The following is a 12,209-nucleotide window of genomic DNA, read 5'->3' as shown; positions in this document are numbered from 1 at the left end:
CACAGTGAAATGAGTTTATATTCACGTGTAGCCACAATAAGGGTTCAATAAATTTAGTGAAAGGAATCCATCCAAGTAGGTGTTTTTGGAGGTAGCATCAAGTATCCAAAACAATTGGCTGAATAGTGTTGATGCTTTTGTTATTTGTCAATAGACTCTTTTGGCATCATATAATTATAGCCTGTTATTTCTCCTTTTGGATGGCAAAGACCTCTAGAGGTCTTTGGATGTTAAAATCTAAACAGAGTATTTTAGAATTGATGCTGGAGGTAATAGGGAGCCACTGGAGTTTTCTGAACGTGGGGGAGTAACATGGTCAAACCTGTGATTTAGGAAGAAGATCAACCTTACAGCTGAGTACAGATTAGTCCAGAGAAAAGAGAAACTTGAGTCAGGGAGACCAAGCAGAAAGCCTTTGCTACAGTCCAGGTGGTTGCAGGATCTGAGAAAGGAGGAGAGAATACAAGAGATGTTTATGAAAGTAGAATCAACAGGGCTTGGCACTGTTTGGATGTGGGGGGGAGGGTGGGAAAGTGAGGAGCTGAGGATGACACATAGATTGCCAGTGTGGGTGACTGGGAGGCTGTGGAATCCTTGACAAGTAATATAGGCAAGGTAGCAAGAGATGATGGTTTGGGTCTCCCTCTAGCCCAGGGTTATTAACTTACTTAACTTTTTTTTTGTTCAAAAGTAAGATTTTGGGGCAGCAGGGTGGCTCAGGCAATAGAGATCCAGGATGGGAGGACCTGGATTCAAATTAGGACTCAAGACACTTCCTAGTTGCATGTCTCTGGAAAAGTCACTTACTTGATCAACAATGCCTAGTCCTTATTGCTTTTTCTGCCTTAGAATTAATACAGATTATAAGATGGAAGGTAAGGGTTTTAAAAAGGGACTATTTATTAAATTTTATTAAATTGTTTATTATAAGCACTGGGGATACAAAGGGAAAAAAACCAGACTCTTCTCTCGAGGAGTTCACCATCTAACGGGGGGAGACAACATGAAGACAATGATAAACACTGGATGTCTAGAATAAAATTGGAGGTCATCTCAAAGAAGCACTAAAACTAAGAAGGACTAACAAAGGCTTCCTGTTAAAGGTGAGACCTTAGCAGAGACTTGAAGGAAACCAGGAAGCCAGGAGGCAGAAAGGAGGAGGGAGACCATTCATGCATGGAGGACAAGCCAGGAAAATACCCAGAATTTGGGGATGGAGATTATTTATTAAATTAAAAAAGTAAGATTCATTAAGCTTTATTAAAAAATTTAAAAATAGTTTTACATTATAGTTATTCCTGGTAATTCCTGGTATTCCATCAGTCCAACCCTGAACCCTGGTGTTAAACCCTCTCTTAGTAAAGAAAAACAGTTAAACTGAAGCAATTGATATCAGGATCATATCTGCCAAGATTTGCAACTTTTTGCCTCTCTAGTCCCCCACCTCTCTTACAAGATGAGGGAAGTAGGTTTCATTATTCATTGTCTGAGTTCCCACTGGTTATTAAAATGAGAGTTTCCCTTTGGTTCATTGTTCTTTCCATTTATATTATTGTAATCAATGGGAAAATTGTTCTTTTGCTTCTGCTTCCTTCACCTCAGAAGGTTCTTTTCTTGTTTCCTTGAATTTCTTATATTTAATTACTCAATCAATAAGCATTTATGATTTCTAAAAATAATATTCATCTTAGTTTTTTACAATAGTAGACTTTCTCCCTCTGTCTTTTCCTTCCCACTTCCCTTCCTAAATAACCATCCAATTTCACAAACAAAAATTCTTAAAGGAAAAGAAAAGAAAAAAGACTGCAAAATTGAACAATATTATACATTGAAAAAGTTTGGAAATGTATGCATTTTACCGTTCTCCCTCCACCCCCCACCTCCATAAGGAGTGGAATTGAACGGGTTTGTTTTCATATTTCCTCTTTATGATGATGTTTTTACTTTGCAATTATGCAACATTAATTAATTTTTTCCTGTGGGTGTTCTTTTCATTTGTATTATAGTAGTCATTGTGTATTGTTTTCTTGGCACTTCTTATTTCATTCTGCATCAGATCATGTAAATCTTTCCATATTTCTCTGTGTTTATCATGTTGTCATTTCTTATAGCAAAATAATATTCCAGTATATTCATGTACCACAATTTGGTTAGCTGTTCTGCACCCATTGGACATCTAGTTTATTTCTATTGTTTTACCATTTTAAAAAGTGGTAGTATAAATATTATGGTATATATGGGGAATTTTTTCTTGCTAATTACCCTCCTTGGAGTATAAACCTAATAGTAGAATCTCTGAATCAAAGAATATGTATCCTTTAGCCACTTAATCTCCATAATTCCAAGTTTTTTCCAAAATGGTTGTCTTCACCAAAATATCTAATAATGAACTAGAGTGCCTATCATTCCACAGCCTCTCCAGCATGGACTATGGATTATAAATAATCAGTAGCACTCTTTTCTTTGATATTGTCTCTTCCCTCTAGGTTTCATGATGTTGCTTTCTCTTGTTTCTCGTCTCTTGTTTCTCTTTTTTGATAACTCTGTCTCCTAATTCCATTGCTCAGTCTTTGAGGAATTGGGGAACACTAACTCAATGCAAAAGAGAAGAATTTATAATCAATAATGCCAACTTCTTCATGTACAAAGGTGATTTTACCTCTCATGGAGACCAGAATCTGGGTTAGGCCATCCCCATTGTAATTCAAAGATATTTGGGAAATTTAGTGAGTGGGGCCAATTAGACACATAGTAAAACTTTAAACTATAGCTTACTTAGCTTGCCCCTAACCTAGGCTGTTGGGTGAGCACAAAAAAGAAGCTGAGGGGGCAGCTGGGTAGCTCAGTGGATTGAGAGCCAGGCCTAGAGATGGGAGGTCCTGGGTTCAAATCTGGCCTCAGACACTTCCTAGCTATGTGATCCTGGGCAAGTAAGTCACTAGATCCCATTGTCTACCCTTACCACTCTTCCACCAAGGAGCCAATACACAGTATTGACTCCAAGACAGAAGGTAAGGGTTTTAAAAAGAAGAAGCTGAATATCTTTAAATGATGCTTTTTTTATCATGACCTGCTGGCTTTGGGGTTCACCTTTCTATAGACTGGGTATCCCAAAATTTTTAGGATAAACCTGATCTACATATTAGAATATTTAACTGTGCCATTCTACCTCTTTTTGCTGGATGAGGAGAGATCTTTTTGCACTTGTTAATATGGCATCGTCAGTATTTTTTCAGCACTTAAAAAATGTTATATTGAGACTTTTTTCCTCTTAAAAAAATAAAACAAATCAAAATCCTTACCTTCTGTCTTAAAATCAATACTAAGTGTTGGTTCCAAGGCAGAAAAGCAAGCAAGGAGAAGGCAATAAGAGTCAAGTGACTTGTCTAGGGTCACCTAGCTAGGAAGTATCTGCAGTTAGATTTGAACCCAAGCCTTCCTGTCTCTAGCTTTGGTTTTGATAACCACCAAGCCACCTAGTTATCCCTTACTGATGTTTTTTAAAAGACTATGACAGGGCAGCAAGGGAGCTGTAGTAGCTATATGGCCTATAGTGAGTGGGGAGGACCTGGGGTTAAATCTGAGCTCAGACATGTCCTAGATAAATAATTCCCAGCAAACCACTTAACCTGCCTGTTCACATTTGACCACATATCTACTAGGGAGGGGGCTGTTGTACTTATATTGGAGTCATTTCACTATATCTCCTGGAGGCAGCATGGTTTGGTGGATAAAATAATTGTTTTACACTCAGAACAATTGGTTTTGGATTCTACCTTAGAAACACACTAACTTTCTGCATCAGTTTCTTCTTCTGTAAAATGGGCATAACAATAACAACCTAACTCATAGACTCTCTGGATCAAATGAGATAATATATGAAAAGACCTTTGAAAAACCTTAATTTGTAAGTTACTACTTAAGAAAAACACTAATTCTTAAGTGTTATATAAATGTGAGACAGCTATGTGACTCAGTGGAAAGGACACCAGGCTTGGAGTCATGAAAACCTGAGTTCAAATCCAGCCTCTGATACTTCCTAGCTTTATGACCCTAGGGAAGTCCCTTAAATCTGATTCAGTTTCCTCATCTGTAAATTGGTGATTATAGTAAAACACCTACCTCCCAGGATTGTTGTGAGGATCAAATGCCATAATAATTGTAAAATGCTTGACACATAAACTGTTAGCTATTACTATTATACATCATCATTATTATTAATCAGGTATATTTGTTGTGAAGATTCTTTTACCAATCAACAACTTTTTTCTCATTTTAGCTGGTTTTCACTTGTGGAAATCTTTAAATTTTGTTATTGAAATTATTTTAAAAATCTTGTATCATCCCTTGTTCATTTGCTTACTGTTTCTTTCCATAGGCATAGCTGTCATAGGTTCTTCCTTCTACTAGACTTTAATTCTTATTTAATGAAATGGTCTTCTCACCTGGCTATACTACTTTGGGACTTCTCTGACTGACTTCTCCACAAAGTTCCAGGAAACTCATTTTTGGAGTGACTTCATTATTCTCTAAGATCTCTTCATCCTCTATACTCCAACTCATCACCCTCTTCAGACTCTTGGATTAGTTGACAGGATCATGAACTCCAAACCTCTTTAAAGAGAAGACACCACCTCCTTCAAGGAAGGGTCCTTGATTTTCAGCTTCCTTTTGTGTTACTCTATTAGATTGTGGCATTTAATAAATGCTTTTTGACTATTTAGGTAGAATATGCATTTGGCATTGTGGTATATGGTGTAAGATGTTGTTCTAAACTTGATTTCTTCCAAATTATTTTTAGTTTTCTAAAAAGTTCTTGTCAGACTTAGGCAGTTTGTATTTTGGGTTTTTTGAGCACTAGTTTTTTTTTAAAACACTTTCAAAATAATTCTCAAATTTACATGTAAGGGGAGGGTTTATTTACATTATAAATACAGAAGATTTATATTTCCTTCTTTTTTTTAATTAAAAAAACCCTTACCTTCCATCTTAGATTCAACACTGTGTATTGGTTCCAAGGCAGAAGAGTAGTAAGGGCTAGGCAACTGGGGTTAAGTGACTTGCCCAGAGTCACACATTTGGGAAAAGACCTAGATTTCTTGATTGAATCTGTTAATCAAAGGTATATACTAGATTTGAACAAGTCCTTAATCAATTTGGGAAAAGTGAAATACTTCAGTTATCAGATGAAAGTAGATAATGCCACAATAGCTGTGTGAGCTTTCAGGCTTGGGGGCACTTCCAGGAGGCAGTCTCTTAAGCCTCAGAGGGAGTATTACAGTCTCTGCCTCTTATATCATCTCCATCAGTTAGAGATTGGACCCAGAGCTGACAATACATCTAACCTCAAAGTGAGAGGCTGAGAGACAAAAGTACAGGGAACTTCAGGATTCTACAAGGGAATGAGCCCTCAGAGCTGTCCCTATTGTCTCAGTCGTGCCTAACTTGTGGCAACTCCATTCGAGATTTTCTTGTCACAGATTCTTTCTCCAGCTCATTTTACAGATGTAGAACTGAGGCAAACAGAGTTATGTGACTTGCCCAGGGTCACATAGCTAGAAGTAATTAATTAAATACTTTAAAAAAAGAAGTACTTTCACTATCTTAACATAAAGGAAATTCCCTATTAATGGGTTGTTTTTATATTAACATTTCTCACTATGCCATATGAATAAATATCTACGATAAAAAATCTATACAAAAAATATACCAGAAAAATACCACAATGAAATAAATACAAATAAATCAATTTGACTGATAACCAATTGGGAACATACTAGATAGAGGCTCATAAGAAAATGCAATAATAGTAAGGCATGATGAACTGCATGATTTCTATAAGAACTGGAAAGACCTCCATGAATTGATGTGGAGTGAAAATGAGCAGAACCAGGAGAACAAAGACTTTAACACTGTGGGATGATTAAATGTGATTGACTCTGCTACTGATAACAATGCACTGATCCAGGACAATCCTGAGAGATTTATGAGAAAGAATGTTATCCGCATCTGGAGAAAGAACTGTGGGGGAAGAAACACAGAAGAAAAACATATGATTTATCATATTTATATGGATATAAGATTTGGAATTTTGGTTTTAAAAGATTAACTATTACAAATATGAATAATATGGAAATAAGTTTTTGAGTAATAAGACCATTATTACTACTGGTAATAAACCAGTAGAATTGCTTGTCAACTCTGGGAGGGGGGAGGGAAGAAGAGAAGGGAGAGAACATGAATCATGTAACCATGGAAAAAAATTAAAAATTAAAAAAGTTAAAATTAAAAAAAGAAAAGAAAAAGCACTCTAATTCTATGTTTTAAGGGTTGTAGTGCTATCCTTTAGGGGAGGTGCAGTCATTTCCTTTTGTGTACCCTAACCTGTTAGGCCACTGTAAGATGGGAAAGTGACTGCAGAAATGTCATATGTATTTTTCTTTGATTATATTTTGAATGTGGACATCAGATATATAACCTCTCTCCTTTTTGTGTTTATAATGTTAAAAAAAACAAAAGTAAGGGAAATAAACAAAATTGGGAATGTTTTTGCTTTCTTAGATTATAAATCCTATATTAGTTTGGAGGGCTAGGTGCAAGATCAGGGCATGTGATCACTATGAGAATTGTGAGATATTTTAATTTTTCTTACTTATCATTTGCAAAGACCTCCTATCAATGAAATAAGCAAAACTAATTATGAAGGCATTTCTCATAACTCTACCAAGAATGCCATATCATCAGCTGTCATTTTAGTTAGTAAGCCTATAATTATATATACACATATGTATATATAATTAACTTAGTCAGAAGGGTGCTATTTCTAAGACATTGGCTCTAATCTTTCTTTTGAAGCAGTCTTTTCAGTATCATCCTGAATTTTATCATCCAAGTGATTATGTCTTTGAGTTGCTTTTTCCTTTTCTTTTGGGCGGTAGGTAGGCTTGTTCTATTGGCTTCCTGGTGAAATCACACTAATTATATGTTATATTTGAATATTTATTCCTTTTAAGTTTACAAAGTACTTTTGCATCCATTCTTTATCTGGTTATCACACAACCCTGGAAGGGAGATGAAGCAGTTACTATTCTTATATGGGAGAAAAGAAAGTCGACCTTGCTTGATAGGTTAGACTAATGGCCTGTATAGGGAATCTCCATATTCTATTCTTGCATATAGAAAGGACTGCCTGATAAATACTATTTAATACTTGTGAGTTTGGAATTGAAAGGCTGGACCTGGGACCATCATCCAGGTTTTTTGACTCCAGGACAAATACTTTATAGATGTGTAGCCCTTGGCAAAACCTTGTGACCAGCCAGAGCCTTAGTTTTCTTATCTGTAAAATGGAAATAATATAGTTGTAGTAACTACTTTATGGGGGCGTTGGGAGGAAAGCACCCTGTAAACTTTAAATGGCTTATTAAGTGTATTTGCTGTGATTACTATCTTTTGATATTCTGAATAGTTTTCTTTCCCACTTGCTTAGGTTAGCAATAACTTTATTTGGATAGGTCACAAAGCATTATGATTATAATTTGCCTTACTCTGACCTTAGTGCTTTTGAGGGGAACAGATTGGTGACTCTATCCCCAGAATGTGTGCACATGAGTGATTTAGAACTATTCCATACTCTTCCACAATTTAAATGTCTATTATTTCAAGGGAGAGAAATGTAGTAGATACCTAGCCTTAGAAACAGGAAGACTGGAGTTCAAGATGAAACTCTAATACATACTTGCTGTGTGACTGTGAGCAAGTCACTTAACCATTTAGTACTCTTCTGGGCAAATGGTGCTGCATTGGTAAAGGAAGTTTCCTCACCTGGGAAATCCCCAGACTAGTGAAATCATGCATAGGATTGTAGGTATCACTCATAACAGTTCAAAATGGAATGTTTAAGAGAGAATTTCTTGGAAATAAACTTACTGTCTATGGTCTGAAATTTACAAATTTCTGATAAAAGTCTTGAGACAAAGCCAGTATTCATTTACAGTATTTACACAGGTGAAGGAAGAAAAATTGCTATAAAATTGACATTGAAAATTTAATGCAACAGCAAAATATGAAGTCTTGGACATCTTATTTCTTTTTGACTTTCAGCTCTGTTCTAGATTTATTCTATGTCTATCTGTCCTCTATAATTAATTTATTTCTCTTGGTACAGTGGAGAAAACATTGGCTCTGGAATTAGAGGGCCTGAGTTCAAATCTCCACTCTCCCTTGCTGACTCCCTGTGTGACTATAGGCAATTCACTTCAACTCTGTGTTTCAGTTTCCTCATCTGTAAAATGAAGAGCTGAATTAGATGGCCTCTGTAGCCTCTTCTAGTTCTATCCATGCTAGTAGGAAAGAGGCTCATTCCCAACTTCAAAATAGTCTTAGAATGGAAAAGGATCTTGGAGGTCATCAGAATCCACAAATTGTAGGAATCCCTAACATATGTTCAGTTGGTCGGTGCTTGAACACTTTCAGGGATAAAGAATTTATTAGATAGCACATTCCAGTTCCATTAGAAGAAGTGGAATAGTTGGAAGTTCTTTCTGGTTTTGAAGAACAATCTACAAATTTCATGTAACTCTCATTGACCCACTTTTCACCAAGGATCTGCAGGCATGGCTTTCTCCAAGGCAATTTCAAGATATTTCAGGTTGGCAGGAGAAATTAAATGAGAATTTTAGGGGAGTTTTTTGGAAGCCACATGTGACAGATAAAGGCCAGCAATGACGCAAAGTTTAGAAATTTAGAAATGCACAAAAAATCTAAAAAAAAAAGAGAAATGCATAAGATCTGTGTGTGATATTATACAATATTTACATATTTTACCTTTTAATACCATATAGGATATTTTTCTTTTGAACTTAAAATAAGTAAAAAGTTAAAGTTTGCAAAGACAATGTGAAAGCCAGAAGATGATACACAGAAGCTAGAAATATTAACATTGACTTACACATGGCCCAAGACAAAATACTTAACCCAAATTTTACAAGGTACTGAAAACACCTCATAAAATGAAAGACAAAATTCAGACAACTTCTCTGCTACAAAGAAGGGCCAAAATTTTTTACTAGAAATTTTCTAGCTTTTGGGGGCCTAATGAGCTCCAAACCCTGACCATGTGGAAGGGATACACACCTATAGATTCACTTTTTTTTTTTTTTAAACCCTTACCTTCCATCTTGGAGTCAATACTGTGTATGGGCTCCAAGGCAGAAGAGTGGTAAGGGTAGGCAATGGGAGTCAAGTGACTTGCCCAGGGTCACACAGCTGGGAAGTGTCTGAGGCCGGATTTGAACCTAGGACCTCCCGTCTCTAGGCCTGGCTCTCAATCCACTGAACTACCCAGCTGCCCCCATATAGATTCACTTTTATTTTTTTATTTTTTTTCAATTTTTAAAAACCCTTACCTTCTTTCTGTCTTAGAATCAATACTGTGTATTGGTTTCAAAGCAGAAGAGTGGTAAGGGGTAGGCAATAGGGGTTAAGTGACTTGTCCAGGGTCATACAGCTAGGAAGTATTTGAGGTGTTGTAGAGAAATAGGATTTATCTTAGTTAGCTAGAAAGAGCAGACTTGGCTGGCAAGAGAACTTAGAATCTTGCCACAGGGACTCACACAGAGATTCTGGAGGCTGACAGTTGGGTTTGGAGCAGCTGTCAGGGTGAGCCTGCGTCTTTTGGGGATTTAATACTCTGGAGTTGTTTTCCTTGGATGTGGACATTACATCTTCAATCAAGACCAGTGAAGCTGTAGGTTGAGAAGTAGATTTATCTGGTGTGGTGGACATACACAGATTATCTCATCTCCTTCTCTTCACCTGTTGATTTTATCTTGCTGTGTATCCTGATTTCCAGTGACCAGCTGTGACATCCGGAGATCAGACAAGGACATCTTCGTGATATCCCCTTACCCTGTCAAGTCAGACACTCAGATTTAGTTTAGTGTAGTCTGTGTTCATCCCTCTATCCCCTGGTAGTTTTCACTAGACCTGAATGTTAGTTTTCCTACTTCCCTTCAATCTCCATCCCAATTTGTTATTAAACCCTGTTATACAGACCTTCCTTGTCTCTCTTCCTTTCCCAGACAAACCTGGCACAGATCAAGAACCCACTGTGGTAAAACCAGCTGTTTTTCTGGCGGAGGTGTCCCCCTCTAGTCCATTTCCCCATTCCTCACTTTACCCCAAACCACTTAGGAGTTATTTTACCCATTGGTTGTTCAATTTAACCCACAGATATTTATTATTATCCTAAAAGAGGTCAGATTTGAACCTAGGACCTCCTGCCTTTAGGCCTGGTTCTCAAGCCATTGAGCCAACCAGCTTCCCCCTCCCCCACCCCTGATTTACTTTTTAATATTTAAATAATATTTAATATTACTAATTAAGTTTTCCCCCCCCGCAGGATTGCACTTTGAATATCTGCAAACAGCTGTTTCACTTCCCAAGTCTCCTTTCCAATCTGTTAAATAGTCAGTTTCTTCAACCCTTCTACTTTGTGAGGTTCTTTCCAGATCCTTCACCATCCTGGTAGCCCTCTTTGGATGTGATTGAACAGAATCAGCAATCTTCTTCAAAAGAGAGCTAGTGAAGAATAACGATTGGGTTTGTTGTTTGCCTCTGTGCTCTGAGCTTCCGAGATGAAAGGCAGCGCTAGATGCCAGAGTCCTTTTTCTTGCTATTATTATTATCCTTCCTGTGAGTTTAACAATATATAATGGTTTAATTTTATTCAGAGACAATTAGAGTTATCTGATCCAACTCGTTTACCATCACCACATTCCCACTGCATGTTTTTTTGACCTCACACGCAAGTCAGCTTTTCTTGAATCCCCAATCTGAAAAATAAACATCTATTCTGTCCACGGATAACCCCTGTGGTGTCAGGAAGGGCCAATCTGGAGAATGCTGGCTCAGCTAGCCCGACCAAAGGCTGCGGCTTTAGTTTCCTCTTTCTCCTTGGATTGAAAAAAAAAAAGTAATAATAATTTAAAGACCCCTAAAAGTCAATTTCTACCAAGTTCTCAAACAATGCCTGATCCTCCAGGTCCCATCTCAGGCCACTGGTTTCACTCTAGGTTTGAGGGCGTGGAGGAACAACAAAACGGAGGGTCAGGTGCCCTGACACTGATGGGAGTCCCCAGGACCTGGGGGCGGGGACCAGAATAAGACCTGCGGGAGCCGAGGGACAGAGGAAAGCAAAGTTTGGGAGTTGGCTGGTCAGCGGGCCGCAGCTGGACTGGCGCAGCTTCGCTCCGCGCCCCCGCGCCGGTCCGGGCACCCTTCCCCCCCACCCCCAAACCGGCCAGAGAGCCAGCCAGCTTGGCAGCCACCCCGGGGCTTTCGAGGCGAGCCTGAGGCTCCTCCTTCCCCTTCCCTTTATCTTGGAAAGGGCGAAGCATCTGCTCTTCGGGGTTTCATTGTAGTCTGGCGACAGCCTAGAGTTATCCGAGTGAGAAACAAAGCCAGCCCCGGGCGAGGAGACTGGGAGATAGGGACCAGGACGGGTGTGCAGAGAGGAACGCACGTGTCAAGGAGGCGAGTGGGGAGGGAGAGGGAGGTCGGTTGGAGGGCACAGCCACTGCCGGGCCTTCACCCCCACCTTCAGAGCAGTCGCCCCTGGCCGAGTCAGTTTCTCACCTGCGGGGAGTAAAATGAAAGCGAGGAAGTGTGTGTGCGCGAGGAGGAGGGAGGGAGAGAGAACAGGCCAAGTTGGCTGTCCTTGGGCTCTTTTTTGGAGCGGAGAGAGCCTGAGTCCGAATTCCTCCGCAGTAGGTCCACTACTCGAGGCGTGTGTGGGTGTCTGTCGCCCAGTCCGCGGGCGCCGTGGGCAGGCTGACCTCCGCAGCCGCTCTTATCTCTCTCTAACCCCTTTGTCCCCCTCCCCCCCCCTTATCGCAGGCGCTGCCGGAGAAGCTGGGGCCCCTACCTGCCGCCGCGGCTTATCACTTTCTCTCCACTGGACACTCGTTTCCATGCCGGCCAGCCCTGGGACGGCCCAGGAGGAGGGGACGCAAGCCTTCGCCAACGCGGAGGGGAGAAGCCACTGACTCCCACACCGAGACGCCCTTGCCAGCCCGCGGCGTAGCTCGGCCCAGGGCCGCCTGCCTCCTTGTACGGTCGAAGGCAGCGCCACCCGGACGCGGCGGCGGCTGCCCCACAGAGTGGTGCGCACGTGGGGAGCTGGAGAGTGGGTCGCCTCGGGCTCCGCC

The 12,209-nt window shown here is 39.7% G+C and overlaps 1 long non-coding RNA gene across 1 annotated transcript; it reads right to left on the bottom strand.

The window, feature by feature from the left end:
* Nucleotides 1–8,022: 8,022 nt before the first annotated feature.
* On the bottom strand, nucleotides 8,023–10,298 carry LOC123251296. Its single transcript, XR_006506501.1, has 2 exons — nucleotides 9,615–10,298; nucleotides 8,023–8,762 (listed from the first exon to the last, which is right to left on the bottom strand). It is a non-coding gene; the product is annotated as an uncharacterized LOC123251296 (long non-coding RNA).
* Nucleotides 10,299–12,209: the final 1,911 nt, after the last annotated feature.

The sequence above is a fragment of the Gracilinanus agilis genome, chromosome 6 (genome assembly GCF_016433145.1).
Source record: "Gracilinanus agilis isolate LMUSP501 chromosome 6, AgileGrace, whole genome shotgun sequence".
In the NCBI taxonomy this organism is placed as follows: domain Eukaryota; kingdom Metazoa; phylum Chordata; class Mammalia; order Didelphimorphia; family Didelphidae; genus Gracilinanus; species Gracilinanus agilis.
The sequence above is the reverse complement of the archived record's forward strand: the minus strand, read 5'-3'. Positions and strand labels throughout refer to the sequence as shown.